Below are 26834 nucleotides of genomic sequence, written 5' to 3' on the forward strand. Positions count from 1 at the left end.
CTTGTATGTGGATACTAAAAATACAACAAATTAGTGAATATAACAAAAAAGGTACAGACTCGCAGGTAGAACAAACCAGGAGGGAGAGGGAGGTAGGAAGGGCCAATATAGTTGTAAGATGAAGAAAAGTATTATTATGGGATTATATGAAATCATGTGCATGAAACTTTTGAAAATTATAAGCATTGTAGAATTTAAAGAATCTTTCAATTAGTAAAAAGATATGACTCAAGTTCATTAAAATACTAATTAAATCTAATCCTTGGCTTAAAAAAGAGAGAGAACTCTCTTCTGAAGGATTTACAAATCTATAAACACAAAATCAGCAATATTTTGAGAATGCCAATGAGTTGTTGATAAATGACTGATATTCGGTAACTCTGCCACAGCAGGCTCTATTACTGGGGAGGAATAACCACCACCAGGATTTTTGCCTTCAAAAGCAACATTTTAACTCCTATATGAAATAACTCCAAGTGCAGGGAAACAGATTGGTATAAGTGTTGGTTGTGTTTTGCAACTGGCTATCATAGTTTGACCCTTATAGGAGTAAAGAGGAAACTAGCTTTTCAAATAAAGCATCAAAATTTGTAAGCTTCTGCAGGCCAATAGTTGATTCTTTTTAAAAAAATTTAATTTTATTTAGAGTATAGTTGATTTGCAATGTTGTATTAGTTTCAGGTGTACAGCAAAGTGAATCAGTCATACATATACATATATACATTCTTTTTTCCATATAGGTTATTACAAATTATCGAATGTATTTTCCTGTGCGATACAGTAGGTTCTTTTTTTTTTTTTTTTTTTTTTTTGTCTTTTTGCCATTTCTTGGGCCGCTCCCACGGCATATGGAGGTTCCCAGGCTCGGGGTCTAATCGGAGCTGTAGACGCCGGCCTACGCCAGAGCCACAGCAACGCGGGATCTGAGCTGCGTCTGCAACCTACACCACAGCTTATGGCAACGCCGGATCTTTAACCCACTGAGCAAGGGCAGGGATCGAACCTGCAACCTTGTGGTTCCTAGTTGGATTCGTTAACCACTGTGCCACGACGGGAACTCCAGTAAGTTCTTGTTAATCATCTATTTTATACAGTAGTGTATATATGTTATTCCCACCCTCCCAATTCTTCACTCTCCCAACAATTTCACCTATGGTAACTGTAAAATTGGTTTTGAAATCCAACAGTTGATTCTTATATGAATTGGCTTAGAGGACGTTTACTAAACCCACATGACTCAGATGAGTTGCGAATTTACTGGAAATTAGGTGGCTGTGTGTGTGTGCGCGCGTGTGTTGGGCAAGGAATGGAAAGTAATTGCAGCAAAGCACAGCATTTCAATTCCTTGACTTGGGACCCTCTCTTCTTAGCACCTCCAAACATTATCTCACTATTTTCTGCTTTCCATGGCTTTACTTGTATTGTTGTCTGCTTGTGTCCCAATTTTAGGCCAGGCCTAATTCGCAACAACTTTGTTGAAAACTATGATAATTGTTGTGCACATATTGAGTAATGTACATGTGTCAAACTATGGTAGACACTTTACACACATGATAACATTTCACAACACCTTGTAAGATTGGTAGAGAGTGATAGGAGATGATTTGGAGAAGTGAACAAGAGCCAGATCAGATAGCGACTTGTTGGCCGCAGCAGAAATTTAGTTTTTATTCTGAATGTAAAATGGACGTCATTGGAGAGTTTTAAGCCAAGGAATGATACAGCCTGATTTACATCCTCTGGATGTTCAATAGAGAGTTGACTGAAAGAGATCACGGAAACCAGTAGTAGGTTATTGAAATGATCCAGACAAAAGAGAATGGTATCTTTGAACAAAAAAGTAGTGATAGAAGTGGTAAGAAGTGCCTGGATTCTGGGTGTATTGTGAAGAAGAAAGACTTGACAGTTCTTTCTGTTGGATTAGATGTAGGTTGGTGAAGGAAAGAGGTTTAAGGATGACTCCAAGGTTTTTTGCCTGAGCAACTGGATAAATGGTGGTGCCATTTATTGTGATTAGGAATGCTTGGGGAGGATTTGGAGCAAGGGTAGAAATCAAGAGTTTAACTTTAGGCATATAAAGTTTGAGATGCTTATCAGACACTCAGAGGAGAAGTCAGGTAGGTAGTTGGATATTTGAATCTAGAGCTCAGGAAAATTTAACTGCTATACTTCCTCTCAGTGCTGGGGACTAGAACATTATAGGAAGCTATTAGCCTCAGTGATAAAAGATCAAAGATCAACTTTTGTAATGAGGAACTAAATCAAGCTGCCACTGACTATGCTATATCTTCAATATCACTCTGTTACAGAAATCTTTAAAATCTGTAATAAGACCTGGTTCTGGACTATAGTCTTGAGAACCCCGTAGGAGCAACATGAAATTCCAATAAAAGGAAGCGTGGAATGTAGAAAGTGTGGGGAAAGAACAAAATTTTATTCTATTTAAAATGAGCCTCCATACCATAATTTCAAAACTCATGAAAAAATCTACACTAAGAGATACCTCAATGGAAATAAACAATCAGAATGTGAATTCATTCAGGATGAAATGATTTTGGGGACGGGGTGGGGGGGACTGTGCTGCAGCATGTGAAAGTTTCTAGGCCACGGATTGAACCTATGCCACAGAAGTGAAAATGCCAGATCCTTAGACCACTGAGCCACCAGGGAACTCCTGAAATGATTTTATGGAAAGGTCTGTCAAAGATTTTTGTAAAGTATGTTGACAATACTCAAAGAGGTTACAAACAACTTTCATCAAAACTAGAAGGAAATTATGAAACAAGTAGAAATTAAACAAATGAAAACGAGACCCAATGGATATGAAAGAACCAATTAGAAATCTTGGAAAGGAAAATAAAGTCATTTAAATGCAAATTCAGGAGAGTATAAACTTGGGATTGGGCACATGGAGAAAATAGCAAAGTGCAAGACAGTACTGAGGAATTCTAAATGTAGATAATATTTAAAAACTACCAGAAAGAAAAGACTGATGACTTATGAAGGAATGGCAATTCGATTCACAGTAAAAAAAAAAAAAAAAAAAAAAAAAAGCTTTACCCTCAAAGTGCTGAAGAAAAGTAATTCTCAGGAGTGAGGGTAGAATCAAATATTTTTTAGGTAGGCAAAGACTCAGCAAGTTTAGAGCTAAGAAACCATCACCTTACTAAAGGAACTCTAAAAAGATGTACTTACCAAGAGGAAAGGGAAGATTTAGGATACAGAAAAATGGTTAAAACAGAAATAGGCACTATATATTGATATATTTAATTAATTGGATGTAAAACCTGCTTTTTGATGCATAAGAAAATATAAAATTAAAGTTCTAGACAATGTGTAAAATTGAGGTGTTGATTTAGTAGTTATGCTAAAATCTGTGTCATATTCAGTATGTGATTGAAAATTCTAAATAATTTTAGATTGTGTCAAAAAAGGTACAATTTTGTATGTCCTTGAAACATTAACAATAACTGGTTTTAAAAAGCTAGAAATGGTATGAATAGCTTTGAAATATGCAGAGAAAAAATAGAAATTTTTGTAACTCCAACTGAAAGCAGAAAAGGAGAAAAATGAAACAAAAAAATGGTGCTAAAGAGAAATCACAAAAATATGAGAAAATATTTCTAAAAACTTCAGCAACCACCACGTGAACAGATTCATTTTGTCTGTATGGAAGAAAAGATTATCAGATTATTTATGAACAAAGTCAAGCTTATATGCTGTTTGAAAGATACATACCTAAAAACCAAACCAACAGAGCATCGACATTAGAGAAATAATACAAATATATGCCATGTTAATTCTAACCTAAAAAGGCTAGTGAAGCAATATAAATATCAAACAAAATAGAATCTGAGAGGAAAAAAATGTTAATAAAGGTAAAGAGCATTCTATGAAAACACATCAATTATATATAATAACCTTGAAATATGTAAAGTTAGACTACTGGATATACAGGGGAAATCCAGCAAATCTGTGATTATAGGCGGAGATTTTAGCACACCTCTCTTCAAAACTGGAACCATCAATTGGGATAAATGTCCAGGAGGGATTCTGAAGTCATACAGTATATTAAGAACCAGAAATATTCTCAACTTCCATGGGAAAAGATAATCAAAAATGCCAAATGCAAGATGATGTAGTTGTTGAAATTATCTGATGACTTTAAAGCAGCTATAAATTGTTCTAAAATAAGGACCAATGTTTTTGAAATAAATGGAAAGGCAAAAACTTCTCAGGAGAGAAATAGGAAATATAAAGAAGAAACAAATAGAAATTTAACTAATTAATTAGTCAATTTTACAGATGGATGTTTTATTTTATTTTATTTTTATTTTTACTGCCAAACCTGTGGCCCATGGGAATTCCCAGGAGAGGGATCAAATTAGAGCTGCAGCTGAGACCTAGGCCACTGTGATAGCAACATGGGATCTGAACCACATCTGTGACCTACACTGCAGCTTGCAGCAATGCTGGATCCTTAACCCACTGAGCGAGGCCAGGGATCAAACCCTCATCCTCATGGAGACTATGTCAAGTCTTAACCCACTGAGCCACAATGGGAAGTCCACAGATCAAAATTTTAGATCTGGGAGTTCCCAGAGTGGCTCAGTGGAAACGAATCCCACTAGCAACCATAAGGTTGAAGGTTCGATCCCTGGCTTCGCTCAGTGGGTTAAGGATCCGGCATTGCTGTGAGCTGTGGTGTAGTTTGCAGACGCAGCTCAGATCCTGTGCTGCTGTGGATGTGGCAAAGGCCAGCAGCTGTAGCTCCGATTCGACCCCTGGCCTGGGAACCTCCATATGCCACAGGTGCAGCCCTTTAAAAAAAAAAAAGAAAGGAAATTTTAGATCTGAAGAATGTAATAACCAACATTTTAAAATGTACTGCCTGAACTAAAAAGTAAAATGGAGATGAAGGGGTAAAGAGTGTTCTTGAGGAAAAATCAACAGGAATAATCCAATCTGAAGAAGAGAGAAAAGAAAAAGATTAAAAATCATGAACAGGGCTTCAGAGACCTGTGGACCAACACCGCAAAGTCTGACATTCATGTAATCAGAGTCACAGGAAGAGAGGAATACGTGGGACAAGAAACGTCTTTGAAGAAACAGTGATTGAAAACTTTCCCAATTTGTTGAAGGACATAACCTAAGAAATTATGAAAGTTCAAAGACGCTCTAGTGCTGTTCATAAAATTAAAAGGGCTAAGTGAGCTTTCATCAAAGGTAAAAATGTTGCTTGTGAGAAAGACCCTGTTAGGACTTAGGATGAAAAGCCAAGATACAGCCTAAGAGAAAGTACTTGCAAGTCACATATCTAACAAAGAACTTGTAGCCAGAAGATGTAAAGAACTCTTAAAAACCAAATAGTAAGGAAACAAATAAGACAATTTAATAAAAAGGGCAAAAGATGCGAATGGAGGTTTTATGAAAGATGATATATGTGTGGCCCGTAAGCAATTAGTCATTAGCGAAATGTACATGAAAACCACAGTGGGACACCATGACACTTACGTTAAAATGGGTAAAATGTTAAAAGATTGGTCATCGGAAGTGGTGAGAATACAGAGGAATTGGAACTCTCATACACTGCTAGTGGGACAAATCACTTTGTAAAAAAGTTTTTCAGTTTCTTAAAACGTTTTAACCCTCGGCTGCATGTGTTCTCACCATTCCACGCCTAGGTATTTACCCAAGAGAAGAGAAAGCCTATGTCCATACAAAGGCTTGTGTATGACTGCTTCTAGCACCTTTCTTTGTAATAGCTGAAGGAAGCAACTGCCTGCTCATCGACAGGTAAATGGACAAGTGGTGTATGGGGGAAATGTGGCATACTAGTCAGCAGTCACAACGAATGCACTTTTGATAAACACCACAACGTGGATGACTCTGAAGCTATGCTCGGTGAAAGACCGTAGACACAAAAGCGTACACGCTCTGGGATGCCATTTATGTAAAACTCTAGCAAATGTAAACTCATCTATGCTGAGGGAATACAGTTCAGTGGTTACCTGGGGATGACAGGGAGGGGGAAGGAGGGATTCCCCAGGGCATAATGAAATTTTGGAGGATTGTGAACAGATATGTTCACTATTGAAAGCTGAGGTGGTGGTTTACCAGATGTATATGGATGTTGAAACTTATCGAATCGCGCAAATATGGGTAGTTTGTTGTAAGTCAATTACACCTCAATAAAGCTGTTCAAAATAAAAATGAAAACAAAAAGCGCAACGCCTAGGGATAAACTACAAAGGATTTTAGACGCTAAGATGTCTTCTTCCCATGGTGCAATTGGCAAATTTCTCACCTGGAGAGGCATAATTTTTTATCACAGTTGTATTAAGATATTTTCCATGTGCCGTACACTTCAACCATTTAATGTGCAATTAACCATTTAACATGCATAATTCAACTTTGAGTGTATTCACTGAATTGTATTTTAGTAATGTGCATGAAATAAAACAAATAATTATAATCAGAAAGAAAATACAGTGTAATTTTCTTTTATAGAGCGTTTTATGTATCCTAGTAAAAAATAAGGACATTTTAAGAACAATTAAAACAGGTGCAAAATGTAAAGTTCAGGCAATTGCAATTATACAACTGATGTAAGATTTTATTAGTTTGATTTTTGTGAAGTATTAAAATAAGGAACAATTAAATGATACATTTCATGTTTAAAGATACTGTTCAAAATTCAGTGAAATATTTATTTTCAAATGTAGTAAACGTTTCACTACACCCCCACAAATTTTTTTTTTTTTGTCATTTTAGGGCCCCACCTGAGGCATATGGAAGTTCCCAGGCTAGGGGTCGCATCGGAGCTGCAGATTCTGGACTACACCACAGCCACGGCAATGCCATATCTGAGCCACGTCTACAGCCTACACCACAGCTCATGGCAACGCTGGGTCCTTAACGCAACGAGCAAGGCCAGGGGTTGAACCCATGTCCTCATGGGTACTAGTTGGGTTCTTAACCTGCTGAGCTACAACAGGAACTCTCCCCACAAATTTTACTCTTCAAATTGCATACTTTGTTTCACTGATTGAGGCATCAATCAAAACAAGTGATTACATAGAATCAGAGCTGAAGTAACTCAAGTTGTTCTTTGTCTTTATAATCGCTGTGCTATAATTTTAATTAAAATCTAGTTTTTAAACATGGAATATGTATGTTATGTATTACCACAAAGATTGCAGTCTGCAAGTGTGCTCAAAGCAAACTCAAACAATTCTAAATTGTTCAGAACTTACTTTAGAAAAGAACAGCCTGAGTCTGGGGCCAACTATTAAATAAGAATCTATCCAAATTAACGTTATTGTAGAATAAAATGATTAAAACACAAAAACTAAAAGTTGGGTAATATGAACCTTACATATGTATTAAAACTTAGTATGAACCACAGCAAACTTTTAGAACTGAGACAAAAAGAGGATTTTGAGGGGACAATGTAGAAAAGCATTGGAGAATGACATCCTTCTCTCAGAAAGTCCAGCATGGCCAGCCTTTTTTCCAGTGTGGATGCAGATCGCTGGGTTGTTCTTTTTGTTTGACCCTAGTTTAAGTAGTTGGGTTGCACTTGTAGTTAGCCATACAATATGAAAAACAGATATCTTTAAACAAAAGAATGACAGTCAGCAAAGTGATGCATTCACCCTAGGAGACAGAAGAACAGATTCATGCCTATTATCTCACACTAGATTCAGGGTATATATTCATTGAGTGTAATAGTAGAAGGATTTGCCCATACTATTTCTCTCCTAGCATGTGTTGCTGAATTCATGTAAATGAAATATGCCTATGAATGCCAAAGTTATAGACACTCAAAAAGTTTCTTTGCATGAGTGACTTTAATAAATGCTCTTCTCTCTACTTGAACGTCTTCCTTTTGTCTCTGCCTATCAAAACCTTATACGTCTTTCAGAGCCAAGTCGATGACCCGCTTAGCCTCTCAACAGGCTAATTATTTAATTTATTATGTGTCTACTCTTCGGCAGACGATGCAAAACACCTTATATGCTTTGCCCTCCTCTAATGATCACAGTAATCCTATGAGAGAGGGGTAATAAATATTTTTCCTGTCTCAAGGATGAGAACACTGAGATTTAGAGAAGTTAACTATCTTGCCTAAGGTAGGTGTCATCTGCCTTATTCACTGCTGTCTCTCCAAGGTCAAGAACAGTGTCTGGCATATAATACATGCTCAACAAATATCTATTGACTGCATAGAATGACTTTCAGAATCTAAACCTATGTGCTTAACCCTTTACCAAGGGCTTCTTGACCTATTTCAATGCATGGCCCCAATCGTACTTTCTTATTCTATTATCTGCATATTGCCCCAATCAGTAATATACTGTGGATCTTCATTTGCTTTAAATTTGTATTACAAAAACTATAGGTATCTTAAATGTTTTTCAAAATCCACTTGCTCCTGGAGAGACTGATACACTTTCCAACTCCCCCTTCCATCCAAATCACATTTAACGAGATACTGCTTTGTGTTGCACGGACTTGAATACACATCTCCCCAATTCTCTTGGATAGATGCTGACTGTCTAGTATCATTCCAAAGCACTCATGACTGAACTCTAGTCTTTGTTTGTTTGTCTAGGGCCGCACCCACAGCATATGGAGGTTCCCCAGCTAGGGGTCAAATCAGAGCTACAGCTGCCGGCCTATGCCACAGCCACAGCAACGCAGGATCCGGGCAGCGTTTGCAACCTACAGCACTGTTCACAGCAATGCTGGATCCTTAACCCACTGAGCGAGACCAGGGCTCGAACCTGCATCCTCATGGATACTAGTTGGGTTCTTAACCCACTGAGCCACAGTGGGAACAACTGAACTCTAGTCTTGATAAGCTAAATGTGTAGAGATAATTGCTCTTCCCTCAACATGTTCAGTACCCTGACAGTCTGGGCCAAAGTGAATTGGCCCTCACCTAAGTGTCCTGCTGCCCGTTCTGACAGGATGATCATGCCTAAGTCTGCCTGGTCAGGTAACTGGCAATTCTGAAGAATCGAAGATTTACAAAATGTGGAATTCCTGTCGTGGCGCGGCGGAAACGAATCCGACTAGGAACCATGAGGTTGTGGGTTGGACCCATGGCCTCGCTTAGTGGGTTAAGGATCTGGCGTTGCTGTGAGCTGTGGTGTAGGTCGCAGATCTGAGCCACAGCTCACGGCAACACGGGATCCTTAACCCACTGAGTGAGGCCAGGGATTGAACCCGCAGCCTCATGGTTCCTGCTCCTATGGTTTCATGGAAGCTTGGATCATTCTGAAATTCTGGAGTAGGAACAAGTTTAGCTTTTACTAATCAGAACAGCAGATACAATGATAATCATCAACCACAAACTCTCATCTTTTTAAAAACAGGAGTTCTTGTTTTATCTCAGTGGGTTAAGACCCCAGCATAGTGTCTGTGAGGATGTGGGTTCGATCCCTGGCCTTGCTTAGTGAGGTAGGGGTCTGGCGTTGTTTCGAGCTGCAGCGTAGGTTATAGATGTGGCTCAGATCCAGTATTGCTGTGGTTGTGGCATAGGTCGAGAGCCACAGCTCCGACTTGACCCCTAGCCTGGGAACTTCCATATGCTGCAGATGTGGCCCTAAAAAGAAAAAGAAAAGAAAGCAAGCTTATGGTGAGATTTGCAAACACAGAAATCATGGGTAGATAGGACCATGTAGTAAAAGGATCCAAGTTTTCATTCAGGGAATTATACACAGCAAAATATTCATCTGAATTGGGTAGAAATGACTAAACTAGGCTTCTAAAAGAATTTTTCATAGGCCCTACCAGTATCATTCCTACGCAATCATTTCGATCACTATAGCGAAAGATCAGGAAGCATGAGTGCACAGACAGATTTGGGGATTGTCTAATAAGGACTTACTGCATGCCATGTTCTTTAAATGTACTGTTGCATTTGATTCTCGTATCTCTGGGAGGTAAGGTACTGTTTTTATCCTCATCTTACAGATGAGGAAGCTGAAGCGCACAGATTGTGAATCATTTGTGATTATAGCCTGAAAGGGCAGAGCCGGGATTTGAATTCCGATCCTGTGCTCACTTTACTACACCACGCTGCCTCTCAGTGGGCTCCATTAACCTCTGATCATAATAGCCAACAATTATTGGGAACTGTGAGAACAAAAGAATGGAAAACCAGATGGAATCTGTGTACTTTATAAAAATAGTTACCATTTACTGAGTGCTAGGCACAGTGATAGGGGCTTTACATCTTAGCTCATTTAATTATCAAACCACTTGGAGTTCTCCTGTGGTGCAGTGAGTTCAGGATCTGACATTGTCACTGTAGTGGCTTAGGTCACTGCTGTGGTGCAGGTTTGAGCCTTGGCCTGGGAATTTCCATATGCCTCATGTGCAGCCAAAAAAAAAAAAAAAATCACCAAACCACTCTATGAGGTAGGCATTATTGATATACCCATTTTACAGATGAGAGCATTAAAGCTTGGGGCGGGGGTTGGGAGATGAAATAACTTGCCCATATTTACTCAGCTAGAAAGTTTCAGAGCCAGATTTCAAAGCTATCTGTCAGATGCTGGGGCTAGGGCGCATATACCACTAGTTCAAACGTCAGTGTGCGTAAGAATCTGCTGATGATGCTGTTAAAAATGTGGACTCTGGAGTTCCGGTCGTGGCGCAGTGGTTAACGAATCCGACTAGGAACCATGAGGTTGCGGGTTCGGTCCCTGCCCTTGCTCAGTGGGTTAACGATCCGGCGTTGCCGTGAGCTGTGGTGTAGGTTGCAGACGCGGCTCGGATCCTGCGTTGCTGTGGCTCTGGCGTAGGCCGGTGGCTACAGCTCCGATTCAACCCCTGGCCTGGGAACCTCCATATGCCGCGGGAGCGGCCCAAGAAATAGCAACAACAACAACAACAAAAAAAAAGACAAAAAAAAAAAAGTGGATTCTTTGGCCACGTCCCTGAGAGCCTGATTTGATGTCTTTTAGAAATAATTTTCCGGCTTTATTGAGGTATAAATGACAAATGCGGTATGACTGGAATCATACAGCCTTTCCCAACCAGCTTCTTTCACTTAGTAATATGCAAACTATAGAGACAATAAAAAGATCAGTTGTTGCCAGGGCTTTGAGAGGAGGAGGGATGAACAGATGGAGCATAAGGGATTTCTGGGGGGTGGTGGTGAAATTATTCTATATGATACTAGAATGGCGGACACATGACATTATACATTTGTCAGAATGCACGGAACTACACAGAGTGAACCATAATGTAAAGTAATGACTTCAGTTAATAATGTATCAAATATTGCTTTATCAAGTGTAACAAATGTACCATACAGCTCTAAGTAGATGTGATGTCTTTGCTAAATGTGTTTCTTTTCTTCAGTGGCTCTTCTATCCGGGTGGTAGTGGCCTCCTAGACCAATCTGCACTGTTCCCTAGGGTGGTGGTCCTGTAGCCTTCTTGCTTGTTCCTCCCAACGTGAGACCTCCACCCTCCCAGTGAACTGGGACTGGGGAGGGGAGGGCCCAGTCTGTTCAGCTGGCTGTGCCTGGCTGAGTGCGGGGTGGGTCTCTGCCACACTTGCCTAAAATGGTTTTTCTAACATAGAGGTGGGGCCTGCCCCTCCCCGGGAGAAACTGTAGCCTTAGCCTAGGAGTCGAGTAGAGTGGTTTCTCCCAAACTGGAGCTGGTAGAGGCCGAAGGGCAGAGCAGGGGTGGCTCAAATGCCACAGTCACTGCTCTTACCATGATTTAGTAGATTTTCTTGAGAGTATTTTTCTCTATTTGTTGTATGCCCTTAGGACAATTAACAGACTTTAAATGATTATGTCAAAGTTTTTCTCGAAGTTCCAGTCCTGGCGCAGTGGAAATGAATCTGACTAGCATCCATGAGGTGGTAGGTTTGATCCCTGGTCTCGCTCAGCGGGTTGGGGATCTGGTGTTGCCCTGAGCTGTGGTGTAGGTCACAGACAAGGCTCAGATCTGGCGTTGCTGTGGCTGTGATGTAGGCCGGCACCGGTAGCTCTGACTGGATCCCTAGCCTGGGAACCTCCCTATGCCAAACCTGCGGCCCTAAAAAGCAAAAAAATAAATAAATAAATAAATAAAAATAAAAGTTTTTCTCCAGATAATGGTTGTTTATTGGGACTTGAGTCCACTGCACTCCTCACTCTCTACCACTCTGGAGATCTTTTGTGTGTGTGTGTGTGCAAAACTTACTTTTTATTTATTTTTATTATTTGCCAATTATTTAAGACCTTTATTAATAGGTACTTTCAGTTTATTGACTTTTTTGAAAAAATCAAGCTGTAAACTTTTATTACAAATTAAAAATGAGGTTCTTAAAAATCTCAACTTGACCAGATGTGAAACAATTTAAAAACCTTTAAAGGTGTATTGAGAAAAATCAGACCTTAAAACACACACACACACACACACACACACACACACACACACACACACACACACACAGAAACACGTTTGTCATTACCAAAAAGAGACATCTTTAGGTAAAAATAATAAAAACCCCATGCTGCATAGATAATGCATATAGTTCTAGCTATCTGGTCAACAGGCAAAAAGCAAGCACTTAAGGTCTTTGGCGCCAACCTTTTGTTCATTTCTTATTGCTGGAATTTCATGTTCATTTCTTCTTGTTGGATAGCTAAACTGGATGATGGTAGAGATGGTAAGATGGCCTTTGCTCCACCCTGCTCAGCCTTGAGAGCAGGTAACTATTTAGCTGGTGGTTCGTCTGCTTTTGTCTCTTTGCCATCTGGTGGCTTAGGGTTTTCTGGGCGTCCGCGCCGGTTATTGGAGTCGCAGCGGTACCAACGTTGAGGTGGCTGCTGACCCTGGGTCTCTTCTCCTTGCTTTTCCTTATCTTCTTCATTGCCGTCCTCTCTGGGTTGTCTTTGGCGTGGAGGGCCCATGCGGAATTGTGGTCTATAGCCCTCATACATATTGTGTCGCACTCTCTCCCTTGTTCTCCTGCACCCTGGTTGTCAGCACCCTCCATCACTTCTCCCTGCACGGGAAGGTTGGAATACTGTGGTCGACACCCATCCGGTCGCTGCATGTAGTAAGGTGGGAACCTTCACCTGCGGTAGGGCCTGGCCTTTGGGAGCTCTCTCTGATCCCCCATTCTTTCTCCCACTCTCACTGGTCTGGCAATTCTGCTGGTAATTGCCTGGAGGACCCCTGCGACGTGGATAGCGTCTCTAATGGTTACCGTTTGCTGCTTGTTTGCTGCCTTGCACTGGAACTGCACCAGGGCCTGTACGTTTGTTGCCTCCACACCCTCTTCTCCTTCAACAACATCAAACTCCACCGTCTCTCCATCTCCTACACGGCCCAGGCACTTCCCGGGGTATTCTTCTTTATGGCAGTCGGCTGTACAAATACATCTTCCTTGGTGTCATTCCTGTTGATGAAACCATATCTGTTTCTTGCATTGAACCTTCATTGAGATGACTTTCTTGTCCCGCCGGCAGACACTGCCACCATATCTGTTTCTTTTCTTTTTTTATTTTTCTTTTTTTCATGATAGCTGGTTTACAGTGTTCTGCCAATTTTCTGCTGTACAGCACGGTGACCCGGTTACACATACATGTATAGATTTTTTTTCTCCCATCATCAGGCTCCATCACAAGTGACCAGACATAATTCCCAGTGCTATACAGCAGGATCTCATTGCCTATCCATTCCAATGCCAGTGTCTGCATCTGTTAACCCCAAGTTCCCCATCCATCCCACTCCCTCCCCCTCCCCCTTGGCAACCACAAGTCTATTCTCCATGTCCATGATTTTCTTTTCCGTGGAAAGGTTCGTTTGTGTCGTATATTAGATTCCAGATATAAGTGATATCATATGGTATTTGTCTTCCTCTTTCTGACTTACTTCACTCAGGATGAGAGTCTCTCGTTCCGTCCATGGTGCTGCAAATGGCATTATTTTGTTCTTTTTGTGGCTGAGGAGTATTCCATTGTGTATATATACCACATCTTCCTAATCCAATCGTCTATCGATGGACATTTGGGTTGTTCCCATGTCTTGGCTATTGTGAATAGTGCTGCAATGAACATGTGGGTGCATGTGTCTTTTTCAAGGAAAGTTTTGTCCGAATATATGCCCAAGAGTGGGATTGCCGGGTCATATGGTAGTTCTATGTATAGTTTTCTAAGCTATCTCCATACTGTTTTCCATAGTGGTTGTACCATGGAAATCTTATATAAGATTTTAACTTTTGGAGTTCCTGTTGTGGCTCAGCAATAACAAACCCGACTAGTATCCATGAAGACATGGGTTTGATCCCTGGCCTTGCTTAGTGGATTAAGGAACCGGCATTGCCATGAGCTGTGGTGTAGATCGCAGACATGGCTTGGATCTGGCATTGCTGTGGCTATGGTGTAGGCCGGCAGCTGTGGCTCTGACTTGACCTCTAGCCTGGGAACCTTCATATGCCGCTGGTGCAGCCGTAAAAAGAAAAAAAAAAATCTGTCATGGGAGCAGATTCTCTCTCTTGCTGACTTTGATGAAGCAAGCAGCTCTGTTTTCAGTTACTCTATAGAAGAGAGCTATGTTGTCAGTTACTCTCAAAGAATTGACGGCAGCTCCAAATGACAAAGATAAAGTGACAAGAAACTGAGACCCTCAGTCCAACAGGCTGCAAAGAACTGAATTCAGCCAACAACCATGTGAGCTTAGAAATGAGTCTTTCCCCAGCTGAGCCTCAAGATGCAAGCACAGCCCTAGCTCATGCTTTGATTGCAGCCTTTGTGAGATCTTGAAGCAGAGGCTCTAGCAAGGTCAGATTCCTGACCCCAAGAAGCTGTGAGATCGTAAATGCCTGTTTTTGTTTTTGTTTTTTGATGGCACCCTTAGCATATGGAATTTCCCAGGCCAGGGATTGAGTCTGAGCCGCAGCTTTGACTTATATCATAGCTGCAGTAATACTAGATCCTTAACCCACCATGCTGGACTGGGGTTCAAACCTGCACTGCCAGAGAGACAACCCCGGATCCTTAACCTCCTGTGCCACAGCAGGAGCTGTTGTTTTAAACCACTAAGTTTGTGGTCATTTGTTATGCAGATTGATAACTAATGTGATGGCACAAAATAAAATTGAAATACTTATCATATTGAAAAAGAGCTTATGATATAACACTATGTATGCATCTTTATTAATGTATTAAATAACCAGATCTAACAGTGGATCTAATATTTGCCATTTTTCAAAAGGAGTTATTAGCGTTAAATATATTTCAAGGTATCTGCAGCAGCAGTAAGTGAAATGAAAATATGTGTGATTGCTTTTGCTGAAAGAGTTACAAGTACTGTTCATACTATGGATTATTGCCACATTCATACTTGAAAGGATGCTAAATTTTATTTAGAGGTAGAAGTAAGTGAAAACAAAGGTTTACTCCTTTTTTTTTTTTAAATCGAAGTACAGGGTAGTTCCCATCATGGCTCAGCAGTTAACAAACTTGACTAGCACCCATGAGGATGTGGGTTCGATCCCTGGCCTCACTCAGTGGATTAAGGATCCTGAGTTGCTCTGAGCTGTGGTGTAGGTCACAGATGCAGCTCAGATTATGCATTGCTGTGGCTCTGGTGTAGGCCAGTGGCTACAGCTCTGATTGGACTCCTAGCCTGGGAACCTCCATATGCTGCTGGGTGGCCCTGAAAAGACAAAAAAAGACCAAAAAAATTGAAGTACAATTGATTTACAATGTTGTGTTAGTTGCTGGTGTACAGCAAAGTGATTTAGTTATAGACTTTCGTATTCTTTTCCATAATTCTTTTTCATATTTTTTTCATCTTTTGTCTTTTAGGGCTGCGTCTATGGCTGAGTAATATTCCATTTTATATATGTACCACATCCTCTTTATCCATCCGTCAACGGACATTTAGATTGTTTCCATGTCTCGGCTATGGTAATAGTGCCGCAGTAAGCATAGGGGTGCATATATCTTTTTGAATTAGAATTTTCTCCAGATATATTCCCAGGAGTGAGATTGCAGGATCATACAGCAACTCTGTTTTTAGTTTTTAAAGGAAACTCCATGCTGTTCTCTATAGCAGCTGCACCAATTTGCATTCCCGCCAACAGTGCAGGAGGGTTCCCTTTTCTCCACATCCTCTCCAGCAGACGATTTAGATCTTCCCTCTGCTGAATTACACAAGCTCTCTGCATTTTATCCACAAAAACCCCAAGAGAAAAACTCCTAATATCAATCCATCCTTTGCTAGAGTCCTCTAGTGTATGTCTTTTCTATTCCTGTTTAAGTAGCCTCTCCACCCTGGGTCATTCTGTCTCCTGATGTTCTGTGGAACATGCCATTGGGAGCATATGCCAGCTGGAAGTTTTCTCTCTTTTGCCTAAACCTTACGCGTCTGTGGGTAGCAATTAATTGAAATTAATTACAACAAATGTAATATCTCTCAAAATTTTAGATGTACATAACACCTCACCCAGGAATTTTGTTTCTAGAATTCATCCTGCAGGTGGACAAAGATAAATGTAGAAGGATATTCATTACAACGCTGTTGCTAATGTTAAATAACTAAATGTACATCAATAGAAATCTTATATAAATTACCGTAAACCATGCAACTATTAAAAAACACAAGGAATTGTATGTAATGCTAACAAATTATATCCAGATTTATTAAGCAAAAAAAAAAAAAAAAGGCAGAGATCAGAACAGTAGGTATAATGAATTTCCATTTGATTATGCATAGAAATTGTCTGGAATTATATACAAGAAATATTAACACTGGGTACCCATGGGAAACAAGAATGAGGCTTGAAATTGGAGAAACATATAATTTTCGTTATACACTTGTGATCACCAAACTGCACCAAGTTGCCCTGAGGCACTGGAGGATAATTTAAAAATTTAAGGCAAATGCAATGATATTAGAAGTCTCTTGTACATTGTGAAAAGTACTAAGTCAGGGTAGTTCATAGTTTCAACACTTTTATGATTTATTCATTTCAGAGATGTTATATCTTTTTTTTCCTTTTTTTTTTTGGTTTGTTTTTTACTCTTTAGGGCTGCACAGCATATGGAAGTTCCTAGGCTACAGGTCAAATCAGAGCTGCAGCTGCTGGCCTACACCACAGCCACAGCTTCGCCAGATCTAAGCCACGTCTGTGACCTACACCACAGCTCACAGCAACGCCAGATCCTTAACCCACTGAGTTAGGCCAGGGATTGAACCTGCATCCTCAGGGATACTAGCCAGATTCGTTTTCTCTGAGCCACAACGGGAACTCTGGTGATGTTATATCTTTGCAAATTTGGGTTTGGCAATTACTATGATGAGCTGCCAAACGACTTTGTTGAATCATCTAAAAGACAGTCCATTACAATTCAATTTATCTTCAGCCTGAACTGACTGAAGAAGCCCTGATAGGTTTGGTAAAAAGATCTAGAGGATATTCTCATTACCAAAACATGCAAAATCTTACTCAGACCCCCAGATAGCATTATTCTAAGATTCAGGTAGCATCATCACTTTACATTTTAGAAAATCAGGATTTTATTGGGCATTGTTAGTAGAAGGAGTTGACTTTGAAAGATGCTCAGATTTTGATAACAGCATGTGAAGGTTGTGGGAACAGAATCAAGATTATTGAGTATGCTTCTATCTTGGAAGCCATTAAGATCTCATGTCCGCCTTTTGAGATAGAGCTCCCTCAGTTTTTCTGGTTCATCCCTTTTGACTGAAAGTGCCTTCACTAGACCAACCAGGTTTCTTCATTGCTCTATCTTTGGGCAGAGGCACTTCCTCTAAATATATCAAAGCTAACTATAGAAAACCAGGCATCTCCTTGAGAGTTGTGCAGGGGCTCTGGTTCCAGGGACTTGACTGAGGTCACCCATTAAGACTGTGGCTCAGCCAGGACTTCAAAGTGTGTCATCTGGTCTAAGTTCAGTGCTTTGTCCATTCCATATCACTACCTCCAATGTAAGTAAGAGCCTGAGGGACTGAACTTTTATCCTTTGACTGTAGACTTAGGAAGTTGGGTAGATGTAATGTTAGTCTAATCCTCAGTTTCTTCACTTGTTTGACGGGGGTGATAATAATATATCCCACACAGTATTTTGTGATGGCTAATGGTAAAGAAATGGGAATTTAACTCAGGGTAAATTTTCAATAAATGTTGACATTTTCTCTTGGCTAAGAACTTGATCTCTGGAGTCGGTAAGGCAAGGTTCCAAGTTCCAGTTCTACCACTCATTAGATGTGTGACTTTGAGCTGGCTACTTAATATCTCTGAGCCTCAGTTTCCTCATCTGTTTCATAGGATTGTTGTGAGGATGCATGAGATCATGCGTGTAAAGCAGTGAGTACAGTGCCTTTCAAGAGGAAGTAATCAACCCTAGATAGTGGTGTGTGATTATTAATGGTGGTGGTACTAAGAGAAATTTGATGTGGAATCATCTTGATTGTTTAATGGAGAAAGTCTACCACTAGAGCCTGTTTTTGAGGTCCTCCAAATTCTGTTTTTCCTATTCTTCCCTCATGTAACCTCCGTCCAATCCCATTCACAGATCCTTCCTTCATATTCAGATATAAAGGGCCAGCAGCCTAGAACATTGCTCTCAGTGGGATATGCATTTTCCAAGGGACCAAAATCCTAAGGCAGGAAACCCTAATGGTGCAAGTCTCAGCCCTGCTTTAGAGCAGAGTCTTTCAGTCTCAGCACTCTTAACATTTTGGGCTGGATAATTGGTGTGGGGGACTTTCTTGTGCATTGTATCATATTTAAAAGCATCTCTGGCTTTTTACTACTAGCATCTAGCACTAGATGCTGGTAGTGCAACAACCTCCTTCTTAGTGATGACAACTAAAAATATCTCTAGGCATTGCCAAATATCCCCTATGGAGAAAAGAAATGCCCACAGTTAAGAACCTTTGGTTTGGAGTCTTCTGTGGAGGAAGTGAGGGCTTTCAGAATATCTTAAAAATCACACCAAGGGGTCGTAAATATAAATGCCTTCTGGGGCCAGGCAGAGATGGAAATGGGAAAAGTCAGAGGAGTATCATACGATAAGGAGTGTAATACGAGGCTCATCTGAGGATTGGGATGGGCTGCCAGTTTGGAGCCCCAGATGCAGGTGGTCGCAGCCCCAGATGGCTGATGCTCTCTTCTTTTGGGCTAGTGACTCCCCATCCCAATTTCTGCTCTGTCCCTCCTCCCCTTCCTGCCTTCAGAATAAGGATGTCCCCAAATTGTCAAGGCTTATTAGGTTATCCTAAAATATAAAAATAATTTTAAATTCCACCAAAAGTTTGAAATGAGCAATTTCAAACACTGCGCCATCATTTGAAACTGCCTATATGTTCAGAGGAAGGACAATAGCGTGTAAGAATAGTAAGGACAGGAAAGAAGACTGACACAAGAACACTAGACAGACGTAAGTAAAAATGGTAACAGGGCTTGGGTCAGGGTGGATTTTTGGCCTCTCCATCTTTACTTTCCCATACTGAAAAGGAGGTTAATGCTCTGCTAGGAAAAGTCAGCTCTGGAAAGGAGAGCTCCACACTATCCAGTACTTGTCCAGGTGGGGAAAGTGTCATGAAATCAGATCAGTGCTGCAGCTTCCAGGGGCTAAGCTGGCCCTCCCTACCCCCACACTGCCGGAGACATCCTGTCTGCTGAATAACCAGAGAACCCGGAGTTCCCCGCGTGTGGTTATTAACATTAATAATAATTGGAACGCTACTCTCTGCCCACCGCATTCTGCTCTCCAGTTGCTTTCTGCTGCTTTTTAATGACGCGCTTTTGCTTTTTCCCATGTACTCTGCATCATACACATGCTGTACCTTCCCTCGATTTATGCATGTCTCTAGCAGATGGTTGGGCCAGTCCACCTCCGGTGCTTGTTTAGCATAACAGAGAGCTCAACCACTGGGGCCGCTCGCTCGCAGGCTTCAGCTCACATTTCTGGATCCTGGTGCCTAAACACACAGGGTTAAGGCCGCCCCTTGCCATCTCTGACCTACCTTCACAGCAACCAGGGATGGCTTTTCCTCTTTGCTTTTCAAGAGCTGTTTTTCCCCTCTCTTTTTATTCCATCCCCACTCCATCCTTTTCCTTGGTCTCCCCTAGATTTTTATGAGACTTCCCATAGTGGTGATGGGACAAGGAATTTTCCAGAAAAAAAATACCATATGGAAAATCCAGGATTGGCAGTCCCTGCCTAACTTCTCTTTTTGGTGACTGAGTCTTGGTGAGGACTGGACCCTCGCCTACTTACCCATTCCTTTTCCCTCTCTAGAGAAAGGTGTCCGCGTCAAGCATCCGGTCTCCTCAGTCAGGCAGGACTTTGAGCACGTGAGGATACGAGCCATTAAAGAAATTGAGTTTGACCTCAGATAACACGCTTCCAGGCTCTTGAAGCCTGTGGAGTAGTCAAGTCACCTCCCAAGGAGCTTGGCCTTCCGGGGCCTTCAATTCAGAGACACATTTCTCCCCTTGCCCTCAGCACGCTGAGTTTAAACTCTGGTGGGTCTAAGGAGTGCTTATGGATGCTTCTTATGGCAAAACAAGCTTCATTTTTTTTCACCTGATCTGTGTCCTAAGATCTTCTAGGCTTTTATGGGTGATGGGGAAAAAAAAAACCATGGCAAAAGACATCTAAGGAGCCGAAGGATGTCATTGTTCTAGGATGTGACAAGTTTTGCCCCAACGACTTAAGTAAGATGCACACAGCTTGAGACAAGAGAGCTGTAAAGCGCCAGCCTGAAGTTTACTGAAATATGTTATTTCCACGCAGATGGAAAAAATTGATTCTAATTCCTAAAGTATGTCCCCAGATGCCTGTCATTACGCCCTTTTCCAGTGTCAGCTTAAAAGGACTCTGAGCGGTGTGTTCACAGAAGGCAGAAAAGGAGGGTGGCTTTCTGCGCACCCCAGGTGAAGGAGGGAAAAAAATGGAACTTTGTGGAGAGGAAGCCAAGAAAGCAGTTGGGGTGGTGTGATTGTTGGGGGAGGAGCCTGGATAAATGGTGGTCTCCATATATTTTCGGGACGGCTCTTTTCTCTCCAAAGCTGGAGGAAAATCAATATCTTGTTTTCAGATGGGTAAATGGAGTCGTCTCTTTAAAGTGCCCCGGTCAGTTCACCACACGTCGGGCAGCTGCTGCTTTCCAGGCTGCCCCGCGATTCCCAGGCTAGGAGGATTGACAAGGCGATGATAAACTAACGTGCCCCCTCAGCTCTGGGTGTGCGCCATTGTTCCCGCAGCTGAGACCCTCTGCTGCTATTTGCTTTCTCCCACATACATTATTCAACAGCCCAGGAAAAGGCCAAGAACCTCTTTCATTCAGGAATTCTGTATTAAAATAATCAATTTCAAACTGAAGCCGGGAAGGCCAGCTTGCTACAGGGAGAGCCTATTAATAAGCCACCAGTCTTTTCCATTTGCATTGAACTCATGCTGTATTGTGGTAATATGGGATTATTTTTTTTTTCAGTTTCCTCCAAGAAACGAAACATCGCATTGGTTCTCCTGCTCTTTCATAAAGAGCATGTAGAAGAGCTTCTTCGTTTGATCCCGTCATTAATAGAACACTAGAGGCCATATTTGTGCCTGCTACTCTGCGCTGGCTAATTCTGATTTTGAAAGTACTTTAAAAAAGCCATTAACTCTCCATGAAATGTAGCAGGAAGAAAAGTTTTCAAGTGTTTTGTTTTCCATTCATTGGCCTTACATTTCTTGTCTTGCCTCTCCTGCCCCCTGCCTCTAACCATCCCCCCACGTCCACACACACACACACACACACACACACACACACACGTTGTGATATTCAAGCACCAAGCCAAAAAAATTAGAAACCTTTCATATACAAGTCAGGATAAGTTTTAAGTGCCTGCCAACAGCATCATGAGGTGCTCTCCTCTCAAATGCGTGAGCTTTTCCTATTTGGTTACTAGAGGGTTAATTGGAAACTCCCTTTTTGTGGCTGCTTTATTGTCAGAATTCTTTCTAAGTTGACATCAGTCCTTTTTCACGCATTTAAATAACTCAGTGATCAAAAAGTAACTACTAATAATCACCATTATGTAATCAGTTCAACAAACATTTATTGAATGCCAACTGTGTATACAGGAAATCCTCAGGGCTTTAACTTGATCCCCCAAGTGTCGTGTGAAACACAAGTTTTTAGTAGGGTTGCCAGATTTAGCAAATAAAAATACAGGGAACCTAGTTTAATGTGAATTTTGGAGAAATTACAAATAATTGTTTAAGTATGTTTTATGCAATATTTGGGACATACTTATACTAAGAAAAAATTCGTTGTGTATCTGAACTTCACATTTAGCTAGAAGTCCCATATTTTATATGTAAGGCCTGCTTTTTAAAGAAATTCCTGACATGACCTCGAGGTTTTTTCTCTTGGTCTTTTCTGCTTTCCCCTTACCTCCAAAGCTTAGAATGGACAGGAGCTGATTGACCAAAGGCTTAGTTGTTAGGATTCAAATGAATCAAAATTTTACTTTTCCATGTAAGGTGAAACTTCTTCAAGTAATGTGTAGAGGGCTTCACTTTTTTTGTTCAACAGGTGGCACAGAATAGGTATTTTTCATATTTTTGTGATAACATAAATTATTAAAAGTACTAAACTATTTAAAAGTTATTCTAAAATAACTCACAGAAATAACACTACTAACCCAGTAATAGATTGATATAATAAAAATAAAGAAAAGCTACTCGGGATAATACATTGTGTGTCCTCTAGTGTGCCAAGGACTTCTAAGCATTAGAGAGACAAAGCAGAGATGAATGTGTCTGTGAAAGTGCCCAGTGCACAGATACTCAATGAGGCACAGCTACAGGGGACTATGAGCATGTCCTGGACAGGAGAGACACACAGGAGCAGATCTGGCAACCAGTAGGAGGGGTCCATCCCAGGGGACCACGGACTCTCTCAGCCTAGATTCTGCAAAGTAAGACAAGTTGGAACTTCCAAAACACATGAGTATTGTCTACAAGGATAAGTTCTGGTTAATCCTTTATTAAGGGCCATTTAGGTGCTAAGGGAGCTAAGGCACAGTTACTGCCTTCCAGGACCCAAAGTAGGGTCACAAAAGGCAGACATAGTGCATATACAATAGAACAGATAAATGTCAAGAGGGCAAATGTAATAGCTACCCCCTTTATTATAGGCCTACTATGTGCCAGGCACTGGGCTAAGTGCTTTGCATGCCTTGTTTCCTTTATCCTCACAATACCCATTTGAGGTTACCCAAGTTCTTTTAGGGGGGGCCCAAAGGAGAGAGAGACCTTCTTTTCTGTGTAGCCCTAAAGACAGAAATAATCATTGTTAGGTCTCTTGCTGGTGACTGCAGCTGTCAGCGTGTGGTCAAGGCAAGCCCCCTTGCTGAGGAAGAACATTGCAATTGCTGTGAAGTGGAACTTTCGCTAGAGCGCAGAGACCATGGTTTTGCCCAAGACTGCTAAAGACGCAGAGTATGCATCAAGCTTAAACAATACGTTTCAAAGCTTAAGTTCTAGTTAGTAAGACTTTCTAGCTAAAATGGGAGCTCTCCTGATGTCCCACTGGTTGTAGTATAACCCATCTCTGGGTTACCTCATGAACTCTGACATTGACTTGAGGGTTGTTCCTCTCTGCCTCTGGACCAAAATTGCTCTGATCCCCTAGCATTCTGTTTCTGACATCCCATCTCAGGGATAGGCTTCCTGAAACTGTGGGCTGTCTTTTAAATAAATCTAAGCAAGAGAATATATCCTGGAAGAGTTCTGCAGTGTTTGTGCTGCATTTCTAATAAGGGGCTTGCAGGGGTTAATGGGAAACCTCCCATTCTCCGTTCCTACCGCCAGGGAGGAGGTCCTTCCCGTCCAAAAAAATCAGTTTAATGCGAAGATGTGGGATGCAGCCTTCTTCACCTCTCCCGGAAAAAAATGACAAGAGCCTGAGCTGGGGCTTTGGCAATGGGTGTGAAAAAGGCAGTCTCCTTCTCAAAGCATTTTGAGGGGGAACTTAGGTGGTACCATTTATAGAAACAGACAAGCCCGGAAGAAGAGTAGGTTTGGGGTGAGATATTTGACTGTCCACACATGTCCAGTGCTGGGCATGGGGGTGGTAAAAGTTGAGCAGAGACTTGGCAATTTAAGCCTCAAATTTAGGGCAGAGGTAAGGTCCGAGAGAGGTGGAGGAAGGAGAGCCAGAAAAAAAGAAAAGTGTTGGGAGAGGTGGGGGCGGGAGCTGGAAGTAGAAAGGGGCAATGTCTGTCACCACAGCTATGGTTTCCTGGAAGAGAGCCTGATGGACCCTGACAAGTGCTGCCTAGCGGGTGGCGATGTTAAGGTCCGATAGGAAGCACTTGGAATGGGCAGTTAGAAGCGGTGATTTTTAGGAGCGCATGTCCGTAGAGTAATTGATTTGAAAGGTAGATGGTGAAGGTTTAAGGAGTAGTTGGTAAAGAGGCAGAGGAAGTAAATGTAGATCATACTTAAAAGCTGTTCTTAGTGGAAGGAGAGGGTGGCAAAATGAGCGAGGGGCTTTTAAGAGAGTGATTTGGAGCTAGTAGGAATGTGATCCTGTGTAAGGGTGGAGAGAAAGGAGCCCATGAGAAGGGAAAGAGACAGAGCTTTAAAAAGGAGATAATTACTGTTGACCCTTGAACAAGGCAGAGGTTCGGGACACTGACCCCTGCACAGTGGAAAATCCATATAACTTTACAGTGGACCCTCATATCCGTGGTTCCACATCTGTGGATCCAACCAGCTGTGGATCGTGTGATGCTGTAGGATACACTCATAGCAAAAAGTTCTGACCTGCATAGTTCAAACTCATGCTATTCAAGCGTCAGCTGTAATTGACCTTGGCAACAATGGAAGTAAACCTGGGACAGGAGAAGGAATACAGGTTTCTTTAAGATCTGAAGGAAAGAGAGGAAAAGGAGGATGAGTAGATGGATGGATGAATGGATGGATGGATGCAGGGAAACTCATTGAGATTATATTTCTGACTCTTTAAAATTAAAAACATAATACATGTCTGTTTTAGAGAAGTTGTAAAATGCAGAAAGTTAAAAAGAAAATGAAAGTAATCTATAGTCCTATCACCCAGGAATAACATTTGGTTATATTTCCATCATTTTTTCTATGCAAATACTCACTTTTATCTTAAAATTGGGATCATAGTGTATAAATTTGAATGCCCTCTCTCTGATTTTTTTTTTTTTTTGTCTTTTCTGCTATTTCTTGGGCCGCTCCCGCGGCACATGGAGGTTCCCAGGCTAGGGGTCGAATCGGAGCTATAGCCCCTGGCCTATGCCAGAGCCACAGCAACGCGGGATCCGAGCTGCGTCTGCAACCTACACCACAGCTCATGGCAGCACTGGATCGTTAACCCACCGAGCAAGGGCAGGGACCGAACCCGCAACCTCATGGTTCCTAGTCGGATTCGTTAACCACTGGGCCACGACGGGAACTCCCTCTCTCTGATTTTTGCTTAATGTATTTGAGCTTTTCTCCATTCCATAGACATTCTTTGAAAATAGCAGCATTACTCTGTGCAATTGAAAGACTGTGTCACATTTTAACTATGTTAGTCTTAGCTGTCCTGTTGTGAACAGTTTTGCAATATTATAAACAACACTAGTATTCTTAAAAGGGATTCCCAGAAGATAAATTAGCAAATAAAATTGTGAATTAAAGTTATTCAATAGGAGTTCCCTGGTGGCCTAGTGGTTAAAGACTCAGCAATGTCACTGCTGTGGCGTGGGTTTGATCCCTGACCAGGGAACTTTTGCATGCTGCCTGCCCGCGTCCAAAAAAAAATTTGATAGACTGTTTCCCAGGACAGATGTATCCATGTGTACTCCCAGCAGTAGGACTAAGGTTCATTGTTTCATTCCACCCTCACCAAATGTGGATGTTATAATAAAACACACACACACACACACACACACACACACACACACACACACAGTCTTTCTAATTGCTAGGTCAAAAAACGTATACTATTTTAATTTGTATTTTATTATTACAGGTAGTGTTTAACATTTTAGATATCTTGATTAGGTTTTATATTTCATTTGTATAGCATCTATTTATGGTCTTTTCCTTTTTTTTTTTCTATTGAGCTGTACATTTTCCCTACTACTTTTTACGATCTACTCACATAATCAGAATACCTATCAACACTTTGTTATGTTGTTTCAAAACAAAAATCTTAGTTTGAGGTTGGTTTTTGAATTTTGTTCATGGCACGTTTGACCTACAAAAGTTTTCAATTTGAATATGTTTGACTCTATTATGCTTTTCTCCTTTTGGTTTTTTCTATTGCTTTTATGTTAATAAAGTCCTTCTCGAGATTCAAGGCATTTGAAATATTCACTTTTATTTATGCGTTTATGCTTTCATTTTCTACATTAACTCTCTAAACCACCAAATTTTATTTGGGTGTGAAATATGAAGAAGGAATCTAACTTTCTTTTACCATAGTTAAGCAATTCACCCAATACCATTTGTACAATACATTTCATTTTCTCTCTGATTTGAGGTTCAACTTACTCTTATACTTAAAAAACATTTAAAGATACGACGCTCTTTTTCTGGGCTGCTTCCTGAATTACTTTGATCTATCTTTCCACTCTAGCTCTGGAACAGTATTGCTTTAATTACTGTAGCTTTAAATCGTGTTATAATATAAGAATCATTAGTTTCTCTAGCCCATTGCTTTACAAATAAACTTAGAATCTTTCAAGTTCTATTTGCAAAAATCCTGCCGGGATGCTTTTGCAAATAGCATTAACCTTGTAACTTATTATGAGGAAAAAAACATCTC

The 26834-nt window shown here is 41.0% G+C and overlaps 1 protein-coding gene and 1 pseudogene across 1 annotated transcript in view; one reads left to right on the plus strand and one right to left on the minus strand.

Moving 5' to 3' along the window:
• Positions 1 to 26834, plus strand: part of LOC110257749 (protein transport protein SEC31-like) — a 450026-nt gene that overhangs the window by 243700 nt on the left and 179492 nt on the right. The window lies entirely within an intron of this gene.
• Positions 12285 to 26834, minus strand: part of LOC100524542 — a 34777-nt pseudogene continuing 20227 nt past the window's right edge.

Source organism: Sus scrofa, chromosome X (assembly GCF_000003025.6).
Source record: "Sus scrofa isolate TJ Tabasco breed Duroc chromosome X, Sscrofa11.1, whole genome shotgun sequence".
Classification (NCBI taxonomy): Eukaryota; Metazoa; Chordata; class Mammalia; order Artiodactyla; family Suidae; genus Sus; species Sus scrofa.